The sequence below is a fragment of the Vigna umbellata genome, chromosome 4 (assembly GCF_029865625.1).
Source record: "Vigna umbellata cultivar VRB3 chromosome 4, Vumbellata_1.0, whole genome shotgun sequence".
Lineage (NCBI taxonomy): Eukaryota > Viridiplantae > Streptophyta > Magnoliopsida > Fabales > Fabaceae > Vigna > Vigna umbellata.
This window is the reverse complement of record NC_142168.1, coordinates 42,001,589-42,016,512: the sequence shown is the minus strand read 5'-3', so window position 1 is coordinate 42,016,512 and position 14,924 is coordinate 42,001,589. Positions and strand designations below refer to the sequence as shown.

At 30.0% G+C, this 14,924-nt stretch overlaps 1 pseudogene; it reads left to right on the top strand.

Moving 5' to 3' along the window:
- The first annotated feature begins 2,332 nt into the window (after positions 1 to 2,332).
- LOC148200245 (protein ANTI-SILENCING 1-like) lies at positions 2,333 to 9,438 on the top strand (annotated as a pseudogene).
- The last annotated feature ends 5,486 nt before the right edge of the window (positions 9,439 to 14,924 follow it).

The following is a 14,924-nucleotide window of genomic DNA, read 5'->3' as shown; positions in this document are numbered from 1 at the left end:
TATTATAGTAGCATGGTGTTCCCTGGGAAGAAGCCACGTAGAGTCCGTCTTTCGATAACTGAACTACACGAAGTTGAAGCTCATTGGGCCTTGCTTTTCGAGGGTAACCAATCAAAACCCTCCAAAATATGCCACCCAAGGGATACTGGGACCCACCTACTTCCAATTATTCAATTCTAAAATTATCCAATCAATCTTCCCCAGACACGTGGTGCTTCCTCCCCCAGCCACCCTGCTTCCGCTATCATTGCACATCAACCGCAGTTCATTAACACGTGGTTTCACTCTTTTTGGTTTTAAAGTTTAACCGTCTTCGTCACAGCTAAAATATTGTGATATTTTGGTTATTTTTAATGTAATTTTTGTTTTTGGAGAAAGATTTCATGTGGTATTCTTTATTAATATTATTATTTTATATTTGGATGAGGGCAAATACAAGACTTTGATGGAAATGTGATCGAAGGTCTTGATGGAAGAGGATGAGGTGGCGAAAGTAGTTCTATTAATATAATCTAAAATTATCTTAAATTTTAAATATAATTTGAAAATAAATATAAAAAATAAAACAAATAAATATTTAATATTGATAATTATTTAACGAGAGAATTTCTCATCCAACAAATTAAGAGAAAAAGAGGTCCAAATTTGCGGTGGAAAAGTGGCGTTCATCGACTAATTCCACCGCTCAGCGTCCAAAAATCAAAAGAGCTCACTGACTTATGGCGCTTAAAGTCCATGGTGACGTTTAGCATCCTTGAACTCAGTGGCTCTTCGATTTGACAGCACTCAGTGTCACACAGAACCGCTCAACGATATATCATACGACAACCACTTGGTTTTCCTGATATGGTTACACCCAGCCCTATCAAAACAACCAAATTGGTATTTTTAACACTAGAATTGACTCAAAAACGTGTTTATAACTATAATTGAGTATCAATTTGCTTAATTGGTTAGGAGTGAGATTCACCATATCAAACCAACAACTCGAAAGCTCACAACTCAACTCTACAAGTTACAAACTAGATTTTTTTGATCTAAGTAGTTAAACAAGTCACAAATGACACAAAAATAGACTACAAATATTTATCTTCTCCCAAAATAAACTATTTTAAATTTTTACTTGTCAAAACCACCAAAATAAACTCGAAAACAGCCAAAAACTAACCTATTGACTACATGAAGAAGAAACAGGAGATTCCACTCAATTATGACCTTAAAACCTAACCCTAAATGATCAAAATAGTTAACAATCAACAAGTGTTTACAACAATGCTCTTCTAACTAAGATAACACATATTTAATTCAATTTCAAGCACTCCTACTCTTATAAGGCACACTTGAGTGAAATACACAATAAATGGGATTTCCTTCTTGGAAATACCCTACCATTCTCCATTCATACCGTTGTTTCACTTTACAAACCAAATACAACATTAAGATGACAATTTTTTATCATAAAATCATGGAAAACAATGAATAAAAATGTAGAACAGATGGGACCCATCGACATTAGAGGTGTGCCTAATGTTGGCCTTCCAAGGGCTTGTCGCCTAGTGTTGGACCTTTAAAGGCTTGGCTCTTGGCGTCAGGACCCGTGGAACACATTTGGATGAAATTTAAATTCTAGCACCCAACGATAAAAGGTGGCACCCAACAACACAAAGTTAGTGTGCTCATTGACTTTGGTTCCACCCAGCGGAGAATAAACTCACCTTGAAAGAAACAAGTCAGAGGGCCACTGAGCCTACTTCAGTTGATAACGCCATGACATAAACTAGAAACTGATTATGGAAAATCTAGCCGGATCAAGTGACTGTAATTGATACCTCTATTATTTTCTTTAGTTCAAACAAATATATACCACTCTTTAAATGATATCAATCAAATTAGTTACTCGATTTAGAATGCTCTCACTCAATTTTTACCTCAAACCATAATTCATCAAAACAAGAACACATACAATTTGCACCCAAATAATACATGATCACCTCAATTTCCACATATCAAACCAGATTCAACAGAAATTATATTGTCTAAATTTATGTCAACATCAGGATGTAGTAATACAATTAGTTAATGTAAGACCTGGGAAATAAATACAAGTCTAGGCATAATTTAATTGGTTGGAATAAGTGTTAGTTAATAAAATAGGTTATATGTTATATGGTTTACTTAGTAGGAGTTTATTTGGTATTTCTAAAAAAAATAGTTTGTTTAGGAAAAATTTTCCCAAAACTAGCGTGAGGGTTTTCTTTTTTCTTTTCAAAGTACTACCTCATCCACTGTGCAACCATTGCCCTCTCTTTCCATAACCATCCATGGGGTGCTAATGGGGTAAGATGTTTTGAATTATGGGTTTGCGTGGGATAGGAAGCAAGGCATGGGTGGAAAGAAGAAGGACGTATAGTTTTACGAGTCCTTCACCTTCGTTGGTGTGCAGTATGCATTCAACGATACCGTTTATCTTCAAACGAAATTTGCGATGTGCCTCACATAAGGAAGCTAATGAAGGTCTGGGAGAATCACGACAAGTCGAGGAAAGTCAAGGTGTAGTGGTTCTTCCGCTCCCACGAGATTCAAAAGTTCTTGGAAGTTTTTTTTTTGGCGTGAAGTGACGACAACGGCTTCGCCAATGTTGATCCTCTCGAAGCTATCGTTGGAAAGTGCAATGTCGTTTGCATTTATAAGAATATTGGAAATTTGCAAGCAAAGGCTGATTTTTTGTTCTACCGTTTCTTTGATGTTGACAACGTAAGGTAGTGAACCATACATATGACAAGATTGATGAAATTAAAGGTAGAGAAGGGGGTTGTGGAGCGAGCGATATGAGCAATCAATGCTCAACCGGAACAAGGAAGAAAAGTGGGTAGAAGTAGAAAGCATAGATTTTAAGAGGTTGTATTGTGAAAGGGAGACCAAGGGGAGTTGGGAGCAAAACATTCTCAGAGTTTTGGTGTGTTTAGGGTTTAGGTGAGTGTTACACTGAGGGTGAATTCAATGTGCTCGAGAGGGAGAGTATAAATTCGAAGAAAGGATGTCGAAACTGGAAAACAAGAAGTAGCAACCGCAACTAAGGGATTTATGGAGTTAGAAAGACAAATACAGGTATGGGGAGTTAAACCGAATGTGTTTGTTTGATTTGTGTATCTGCTTAATTTTCTTAAGTTTTGGTTTCATGAATGTGGGTATTGTTTGAAATATTATTCATATGCCAAATTATATAATGTGAATGTTATTTGATGGTACATTGGAATGTTTGTGTTCATTGGTAGAGATTCACTTGAGTCTAAACCTTGATGATTGAGAATTATGGTGTGTGCTTTGTTTTCGACCCATGAAAGTGAAATGGTTAAAAAAAGTTTTTGGAATACTTGAATGAATATTTTTGGATTATACTCTTAACGTAAAAATGATACAGCTTTGAGTGCTAAACGTTTGAGTTCATAGTTAACGGTTAGGGTTACTTGGTTGGCTAGTGATTCTACTTTTGTGATATGGGAAAGAGTGGAATATTGTTCAACTATTATAGTTGAGGTAGAGACTATGTGATTGATAAGAAATTGATTGTACTTCTCTTGGATATCATTGGTTGTGGTCGTGATGGTTTGTTGTTATGTGGTAATATTTGACATTGATATTGGCGATTTGAACTAATTATAACCTTGAGGATTATTGTTTATGATGTTGAGAGTTTGGTTGACTCCAGTATCTCTTGATTGAGAATTATGTTGTTGGGCTGTTGTTTTTGTGCACTGGTATGATAATTTGGTTGTTCGAGCCAAGAGGTAACAGTTGATTTAGTACAACTAGTGGTGATGAAGATATTTATCAATGTTTAAACTGATTAAGGTATCTATGGGTTAAGGTATACTATTGGGTGGTAGTAGTTAATGAAGATTTTCCAAATGGTCAGGTTATGACTGCAAGAGTGTGATATGAGATTTTTGGGATTGAAACCCAAAGGATGAGGAGTTACTGAAATGGATTGTTGTGACAATTATCTTGTATGTTGTTGTACTACCATGAGGTGTGATGGTGGCGGTTAAGTCACTAGATATGTCTTCTTATTATACTTTGTTAATCAAGAGTTTGAACTTTTCCTCTTGCGAGATGGTAGAAAGGTAGTCATCTTTCCTTTTGTGATGGGGTAGAAAGGTAGTCACCTTTCCTCTTGCGAGGGGGTAGAAAGGTAGATCTCTTCGTCTTTAACAGGCAGTGTAAGAGATGTGTCTCTTCGTCCATGGTGGGCAGTAGAAGGGACTAGGATTCAAGTGTTGCATTTCCTCTTGTGAGGGGGTAGAAAGGGATGGATGTCTTGCCTGTAGGGTTCCAGCTCATGCTGAGTTTAGAGCTGATTTGAGTAGCTTGAGGAATAGGGTTCGAAGTTGCGATGAAGGACCACTCGAATTGTTCTGTTTTGGTAAATATGGTAAGGGAAAGTTTGGAAGAAGACATATGTATATGGAGATGGTTGGTATTGGCACAGGTTTCCTTTAATGAGAATGTTGCATGGAACTATTAGGTTGATCATGGTTCCTTATACGGGGATATATAAGTTGTCAATGTATTGATTGTCATAGTCTTACTATGTGTTGATACTGTTTGATGTGATAGAATTGTGATAAGAGTTTAACATCTGAAATATGGATGTTGTGTTGGTGTTTAAAGGTTGATTCTGTTAGCTAACTCATACATTTGTTTGTGTTGTTTGTGTCTGTGGCGATGATTGTATAATGTGTTTTATACATGAGCTCAAATAGGTATACAAATGATACTGAAGCAACATGATTAACGAGAGAGGGGTTTGTAGTAGGAGTTTGATTAAAGTCTTTATTTACTTTGGGAAAGGGATTAAAGATGTGTATTAAGCTATTTATTTTTGTGTTGGTTTTGGGATAATTAATATTTAAAGTTGTAATAGCTATATTAAGAGGAAAATTTTAATTACATTATGGTTTTAGCGAAATTCTTTAATATTGGTTTCTCTAGGTGACTCCCAAAAATTGGGAAATTACAATTAAAGCTCCCAAAGTCATAGACCAAGGTCAACTTCCCTTACCAAACAAAACTGCTCAATATAGCTCTAAAAAAACACACACTTTCAGGCGTCACGAAAATGATTAGGTCATACCATTATGATTACTTATCAAAAGGAACCATATAGAAGAATTAAAAGTCACATGCAAACAAAAAGTGACCACATGCAAAAGAAAACAAATTTGGATCGAGAAATAATGGAACATGATTTACTAAGATGGAGAAATTGATCAGATTACTAGGAAGATCTCGTTATAAGGATCACACCAACAATCCTAAATTTGTGAACAAATGAACAAATAGTAAGAACACTAAGAGAGAAGTTATAGGATTCTAGAAAAGAATTTTCTAGAGAGATAATGTTTTAAAGTAATGAAACTCATTATAAGATTTTTTATTTATAACTAAACATTTAATATTAAAATAATTGAGTGTCATTATTTTAAAAAGATTATTAATCTTAAAATATCAATTTCCCAGTTCTCATATTATGTACATAAATATTTGTATAAGGTTTTAAATAATTATATTTGTAATAAATAAATTCACACATCAAAATATTATATATTTTGTTTTATATTCTTTGAATTCATTTTTTACTATTTTCTTTTAAAGCTTAAGATTTTAATAAGACCAAAGAAAAAGTAAAAACCAACAAACTAATTGTATTAAAATACACCATTAATGTATTTATATTGTTATTAGAGGAGTATAGAAATATATATTAGACATGAATTGATTATATGACTCTAACAACACACACTATTCAAATATAGCAAAAAAGTTAGATAAGTCTAACAATCTATATTATCTATTGTAATGTAGAAAAGAATATACTAGGAAATTTACTTTTTTATCCATGTTTATTTATTTGAATAAAGAAATATCTTCCTTGAAGCTATAAGAAATGAACATCTCCTTTAAATCACACAAAGGATGAACATACCTCTCTTGAATCACACAAGAGAGGAAGAAACATCTTTCTTGAATTCACAAGGAATGAACACCTACTTTGGATCACACAATCTTGAATCACACAAGAGATGAAGAAATACCCTCCTTGAATCCACAATTAATGAACACTTCATTTGCATCACAGAAAGAATAACCATACCCCTCTTGAATCACATAAGAGATGAGCAAACTTACAAATCCTAGCAGACAACAATACTTTTTCACTCATGAGTCACATATGATGGAATTTAAGCCACCCACAAGAATTATGTTTTTTCAAAGCTTATGATAGAGCTAATTTATTTTCACAATCTAACTTCTGTATTTTTAGAATAATAACTCCCCTCTTCATTTATAGAAGCTATTTTTTAAATTAAAATTAAAATATAAAAATTCATGTTACAACTACCTGCTAATAATTAATTATTGTAAGCAACAATTGATTATTCCCATATTTCTTAAAAATAATTTTTCTTTACAATAATCAATTATCATAAATATAATCGATTATCATCTTGTGTGGTTTGAAAATTTTGTTTTTCCTAAATTGTTTTAGTGTCATTGCTTTGTGACTCTGTAAACTGAGTCTAAAACACTTTAATTAACATTACAAGGTTTTACAAAATTTGAACATTGTAAACAAAAGTTACAAGTCTTTCAAACAATTCTTGATTTTTCTTTTTCTTTAAACCTTTGGTCTTGGTATCATCATTAAAACAATACCAATGTTCTCAATAATTTATTATCTATTATAATATAAAAAAGAAGAAAATGTATTTTGTTGCCTATGTTTATCAATTTGACAAGTGTCCCAAAAGTTGTTTTTTTGTTATTTGACATTGTTAATTTTTTTATTTATATTTTTTTTACTATGTTTTTTTTTATATTGATAAGTGTCGCAAAAAGTTAGTTTTTGGTCCTTATTTAAAATTGTTAATTTAATTTGTTATTTATATTTATTTGCTGCAACATGTGGATAGAGTTATTTTACTCTTTTATCTATTTATTCTATTTTTAAACTTATTTACTCGAATGGAAATATATTCAACTTAATTTACCCTTTTACTATTTCAACTTGATTCACTTTTTTATCCCCAATTATTTTCTCAAATTTAAAATCTTCATATGGACCTCTAAAACTTCAATTATGATTAAAGTTGAATTTTTTTAATCGATTTAATCTACGATATACATCTCCAAAAAATATTTTAAAAAATTCTTGATTTTTAAAATAAATAAATAAAAACTTCATTTAATTTGTGTACTGAGACACATTTTAGTCATCATTAAAAAGATTTCTAACGCATTTCCGATATATTTATTATTAAAGAATAATTGATATTTAAAGTATTTATTCTTTTTTATGTACTATTTTTCTCCTTCTTAATTTTATCTTTTCATAATTATAATTATTTAGTCATTTAATAAATTATTATAGAATAATTTATATTTAAAGTATAAAGTATAAATTTTATTTTTGTTATTTTTATACTATTTTTCACTTTTAATTATATCCTTTTATGATTTTTAATTACTTGGTCATTTAATAAAATTAAATTTAGAATAATACATTTTAAATTTATTTTTTAAAATAATATTATTTAAGAAATAATATATACTTATTAACATAAATTATTTAGATTTTTAGATAGAAAAATTGTTATATAACAATTTTATATTTCAATTGTTTTTAATCAAAATGATATTTATTATTTTCACATTTGCATATTATATAAATATTCTTATTATTGAATATTTTTCATACTTTATTATGTAAAAATTAAACTGATATTATTTAATAAAAAAAATTAACATGAATTTTGAACATAACTTTGTATAGGATTTTAAATAATTATATTTGTAACAAAATAAATTAAAAGATTAAACTTAATAGTTTATTTCAAAGATGAAAAATTTATGTTTAAAATTTATATTTATAATAAAATATCACATTGCTTAATATTATTAATTTTGTTTTATATTCTTTGAATTTACATTTTTTATTTTCAACTTGCAAATGTAGAGCTCAAGATTTTAGTAAGATAAAATAAAAAGGTAAAAACTAACAAACCAATTGTTTTGAACTATACTAGTAATGTATTTGTATTGTCATTAGATGGATATAAAAATATATATAAGACATATATTAATTAGACGATTTTACCAACATATTACAAATATAACAAAAAATTAGAAAAGTCTAACAATATACACTTTAGGCAAATTTGTTCATATATTGATTAAAAGAGTATAGTACAAACCATTAAACAAGTCTAGCAATACAGAATAAAAAATTTTGTCCATAAACTAATTAAATAGGTATAACAAAAAATATTAGACAAATTATTTCATATCTTGCTTAGACGAGTCTAAGAATATATTAATTAAATAAGTATAACAAAAAATATTCAACGAGTTTGTCGATGCCCTAATTAAACTAATTTAACAATGCACATTAGATGAATCTACCATATAATCATTAGACGAATATAATAAAAAACATTAGATGAATTATTTCACACATTGATTAGATGAGTTTAAGAATATCCATTACATGAATTTGTACATACATTAATTAAACAAGTATAACAATAAACATTAGATGAGTTTGACAATACATTGATAAGTCGAGTCTAACAATCATTGCACAAGTTTGTCCATACATAAATTACACGAGTCTATTAATACATATTAGACAAGTTTATCCTTTCATGATTAAATTTGTCATATAATACATATCAAACAAGTCTAAACATACACTGATTAAACGACTCTATCCATACATTAATTAAATGAATCTAGGAACAAACACTATACGAGTATGTTTATACACTAGTTAGAGAAGTCTAACAATATACATTAGAAAATTCTATCAGTATACAAATTAGACGAGTCTATTAATACACATTAAACGAGTTTGTCCACTAAATTTTTTAGACGAGTCTTAATATATACTGACTAAATAAGTCTAACAATATATGAGTGTGTCCATATACTAATTAGATAAGTCTAGCATATTAGACAAGTTTTTCAATGTATTCGTTAGACGAGTTTAAAATTACACATTAGAAGAGTCTAGCATTACACATTAAATATGTATTTTCATACACTAATTAGATGAATATAGAAAAAGATATTGTAGGAGTCTAAAAATATATATTAAACGAATTTGCATATACATTGACCAGTATAACAATAAATATTAGACAAGTCATTCCGTACATTGATTTGATGAGTATAGCAAAGACTATAAGAATAGTCTTGGAATACATTAATTAGATGAGTAAATAAAAAAGCATTAGACGAGTATGTTGATATATTGATTAGATGAGTCTAACAATACACATTAGATGAGTCATTCATATATTGATTAGATGACTCTAGCAATATACATTAGACAAATATTTTAGACACGAATTAGATGAGTCTATTAATACAAAGTAGACAAGTTTATTCCTTCACTCATTAGATAAATCTTGTAAAACACACGAGTTTGTTCATATATTGATTATATAAGTATAACGAAAAATGTTAGACGAGTCTAATACACATTAGATGTATTTGTCAATACACTAATTAGATATAACAAAAATATCTAGATGAGAAATTTCATAAATTGATTAGGTGAGTCTAAGAATACACATTAGAAAATATGTTCATACACTGATCAAACGAGTCTTGTAACACATGTTAGACGAATTTGTCTATACATTGATTAAACGAGTCTAATAATATACATTTGACGAGAGTGTTCATAGACATATTATATGAGTATATTAATACACATTAGACAACTATATTCATTATTGATTAGACAACCTTAAAATATACATTAGACAAATCTATCCATGTACAAATTAGACAAGTCTAGATAAACACATTAAACGAGTGTATCCATATACTAATTAGATAAGTCTAACTAGGGTTGGACAAAATGAATTGCACTGTTAAAATCTGTACTAAACCAGAAAATAGTTCGTCTGAACTGAACTAAAAAGTAATTCAGACGAACTGAACTATTTTTTATCCTATCAAACTGCACTGAATAGAATTGAACTATAGTATAAACTGAACTGAAATTCATTAATTTTAACTCATAAGTTTTAAGTTTTCAATAACAAATCGGAACAAGGTAGGTAGATCACAAATAAAAAAAAAAAATCAGCTGCCTTGGCTAAGAAATTTATCATCTGCTACGGTTTCTGCCAATCATTTTTAGTCAATTTAAAGACCAACCGATGAAGCATTTGAAGGTGGCATGGGAACAAATAAAACGTAGTGCAAGATTTATTACAAGTTCTTTTAGAGCAATGCAAATCCAATATAAGCTAACTTTTAACTATTGTGTATTCCCAAATCAACATTTTAGCTTATTTATTGGCGTTTGACTTTGTCAAAAAAAATTTCTAATATACCTTTTTTTTCATCGCCTAGGAGTATTATCCACATTACAGAAAAAGCCATAAAAGTATAAACCGAAAATGAATAAACAATGCAAACACCACAACTAACCTTCCCAACATGCAGTGCCTGACCTTGACTTAATTTCCTACTACTAACTTAACAATGCAACCGTGATAATTACCACGAACCCCCACCACATCCACCAACGCAGCAATGCCACCACCGTGCAACATATTGCCAACAACGGTAGGAATCTCTACGCAAACAAAATACAATAAAAGAATGAATAGAAATGGAAATATATACCAGAGATTTAAGATTACCATCTCACTAAAATTTAAAGTGAATCGCAAAGAAAAAAGGAAAAAATTGTTCTTAGGGTTTATGCTGAAATTTTAGAATAAACTGAGAAGAGTAGAGGAATAAGATGTGCGGTTCACACAGTCAACTAAACTGTAAGGTTCAATTTTTTTAAACTAAACTATAGAATATTTTAGTTAGATTTTAGTCAAAATATTTCTTTTTTTAAGGATAATATAATATGGTTAATTGTAGTTTTAATATAGTTTGCTAAATTATATCGATCTTAAGTTTAACAGTACGAGATTGTTAATATAATAATTAGATAAGTTTAACAATATTTTTTAGACCAGTCTGTTAAAACATTGATGATAATTTAGACAAGTCTATTATGTATATTCTTTTTTTTATATCTTTATATTTTTAAAAATTTATTCTATATTTTTGTCAATATTTTATCTTTTATATTTTTACAAAATCTATTATTTATATTTTTAATAATTGATTGACTTTCTAAATCTATGAATCATTTCATCTTAAAAATATTTATTATTTTTTCAGCTTTTAAATTTCTTTTAATAAATATACAAACACGTATGTTTAAAACTAGCAGTAATTAAAAAAAAACACGGAAGTTGTTGTCTTCTTGTAATCCGTAGGTGTTGTCTTCCGTATCCATCATCATCAGTATTTGGTTAACGTTAGGTTAGACTAACAATACACGTGTTTAATAACTTTTCGCAGAGCCTCACTTTCTCTCTGGACCCACCCGCGAAACTTCTTCCACAAACTGCTTCAGATGCATGGAATCTTACCAAAAATATTCTATTAAAAAGATATTTAAGGTTTAACAAAAGATTTCCAGAAGGGGTAATATAATTAAAAGTTGATAATATACATTTAATATGTTTTTTTATATTATATATATACATATATGACACGCATTAGTATCATATTTATTTTTCTGTTGTAAATTTGGTTTTCTTTAATTTATAAAGTATATTGTCACAGTTAATTATAATAATAAAGAAATTTATATCAATATATATTACGATAAGATTAATAAATGAAATAATAAATTTTTATGTTTTTGAATATCATAATTCTTTTATTATTAAAATTTTAATCCATATTACCTTTATACTGATTGATTATTATGAACGTAAATTGTTTAAATAATGTCATTTGTGGAGAATAATCCGACCATGTAAAGTAGCTCCATTAATTGTACAAGAGTTTAATGCTACGTGTTTCTGCAAGGTATTTTGATAGAAAATTATGACGTAAATGTTGATATAGAGTTGTTCAAAATATTCAAATATTGATTGTACCAGGGAGAGCCGGGCGCCGTACGGAATGATGCCTCCACTTAAAGGACCGTTCGCCCATTTAGTTGCCCACATCATCCGGTCTACAAATGACCATCCGCCCTCTTCAATATGAAAGATCTGGAAAATTGCCTCTATTATAAATATGAAGGACAGAACAGGGTGGGGCGAACGCCCATGTCACATGGGCGGACGCCCATACCTTGAAGCCGCCCAAGTCAGTAATCATCATGGCTTAAGGTAAATTAACCTGGTTAGAAGGTAAGTAGAGATTAGAAGCTATTGGGCTATTTTGGACCGTGATTAGCTTTCCACTAATCCCAAGCCCATAGCAAAAACTATAAATACAGGTCCACGGTAAGTGGTAGATAGGTTACATTGAATGCACATTTATTACTACCCCTGAGAAAAGTCATTGCTCTGAAATTGACTTTGGCATCGGAGAACCTTTTGCAGGTATCCACCCCTCAGGGTCAACAAGGAAACCAAGACTGGAAGAGAAGCCCACGATCGGAGCAAGATAGCAGGAGGACCGGGAGAGTTAAGACCGCACAACCCTACACATCCGAAACATTGATTATCAAGAGTTGGCATATGGCGTTGGCAAAAACACGACGCCTAAGATCAAAGCCTACGCCAATAATCAAACGCTTTGGTCTAGCGATGTTGAGCTGGAAGATGCCAATATCACCGAGGCAAAGCCTCTTTGCATCTACCAAATGTGGATGAAGAGTTGTTACTTGATTATCGTCAACTTGATCGATGCGAAGGAAAAAAATATATAATTAATTTTAGGTATGTCGATAAAACCCACACATAATAAGAGTGTAATAAAATATTTAAAAAACCAAGTCATTAATAAATGTCTAATTTAAATAAATTTTAAGATAATTTTAGAATTTATTTCATTTTTATTTTGTTTAGAATATGCTTAATTTATTTTTATTTAATTTGTTTCATAGTTCTTTATATCAACAGAAAGTCAAAGTGAAAAAATAAAAAAATAGATGAAATTCAAGTAATTTTGGATAAAAGCAATATTGGTGTAGCTGAGCAATAGAGTTGGGGTTTGAACCACATAAGCAAACTCATTCTAAAGGAAAACCTTTAACATTAAATCTAAGACTAAGTCATAAAGACTCATTCTAAAAGAAGTTATCGTAAGGCTGAAGCATTAAAGCATGAAGCTTAGGCCTTTGAGGAGGAAACCTCAAGCACCCACCTTTAGAAAGATCTAGAATATAACTTTTACAGCTTGAGTCCAAGATATGTAGCTTAAACCCTAAGAAAGGCAGTTTGAAAAGATCTGGAATAAAACCTCCACGACCCAAGCACCAAAGTTAGAGTTGAACACTTTCTTTGACAATTTATAAATCATTGAGTAGATGATCAAATATATAGTAGTAGAGTAGGAATGGGTTTTTGAGGCTTGAGAAAGATGTTTTTATTGTAAATCTTATGTCTAGATGCTGCCGAGATTACATTACAATATTCTATGAGTAGTTGAATTCTCTCGTGTTGAGGTTGGATATAATCAATTTTAACTCTATATACTTCTACTTCTTGGATATTCATTCATGCTTTCATTCAATTTGTTTGTGAATTAGTTTGTGCTTGTTGTTGGATCAATTGATTACTCGCCTTATTTCATTGACTTGAGATTGAGTGAAAACTGGTTCCAAGTTATGGTAGAACTAATTTTCCTCCTGTTTTTAGATGTCAGGAATAAATCTAAGGCTCTAGCTAGTTATAGAGTCCTAATCTTAATGCAAGTGATTCATTCAAATTGTCATTAAGGAATCATACTGAAGTTTGATGATCTTAAACTCTAGGTGTCAAGAATGGACCTAAAGTTACATTTAAATGGCACTCTCAAGACAATGAATCATTTGCATAAGTACATAGACAATATCAATAATGGTGTAGTGGAAGAGGATGTGATAAAATCCACTTATAGCCTCCACTTCATTCAATCTAAATAATATATACTACTATCAATATTTTCCAAATACGAAAGCCTAAAAACAAACTACCAATATGCTTATTAAATCCCTGTGGATATGATAAACCATATTTGACTCTACTACAAATGACTTGGTGCACTTGCCAATAGGTCACACAATTGGATAAATCTTTTAGAACTTGACATTGTGTGATGTTGGAGATTTTGGAGCTTAAGCCTAATAAACATAAAAATGACAACCTAAGTTTACCCCCATCAAGTTTTTGGTGTCGTTGTCAGGGATTTAGATCAAGTATTTGGTAGTTCTAGTCGCTAATTTTGTAAATATGTAGATATCTTATAAATATCATGTTTGTATATATGTAGAGTTTCGCTTTTGCACTTTTGTATAGGTTCAATTTTCATTTTCTGTTTTGTTCTCAAGCATATCTCAAATAAGAGGTAAGTTTAGAAAATATATATTTGTATTTTTGTTTGGTATGTTAGTGTATTTTATGCTATGAAAGCAAAATTTTGGAGAAAATCTGCTCTTTAATTGAAATCTAACAACTCTGACCTTTGCTATTTGTATGATAAATAAATTTCTCTACAATTATTGAATTGAGCTAATTATTTTTTTTGTTATGTTTTTATTCAATCATCTTCAATTTAAATGTAAGAACGTGCTTTTTTGGAGTTTTTTTGAGGATGTAGTTTAATTTCGAAAATACGAAATAGATTGTAGAGAACAAATTTAACCTTTGTTGATTGTTTGATGCATAACTTTTGACACAATTATCCAATTGGGGGTTAATTCTTTTTTGCATTATATTTATGATTCAATGATATTTAATTTGAATGTAAGAACATATTTTTTGGAATTCTTTGGAGGGTACAATTTAAAAAAAAACCAGACTTCAGAAGCACCAATTTCTAATTTTAAGTCTTTAAAAAAT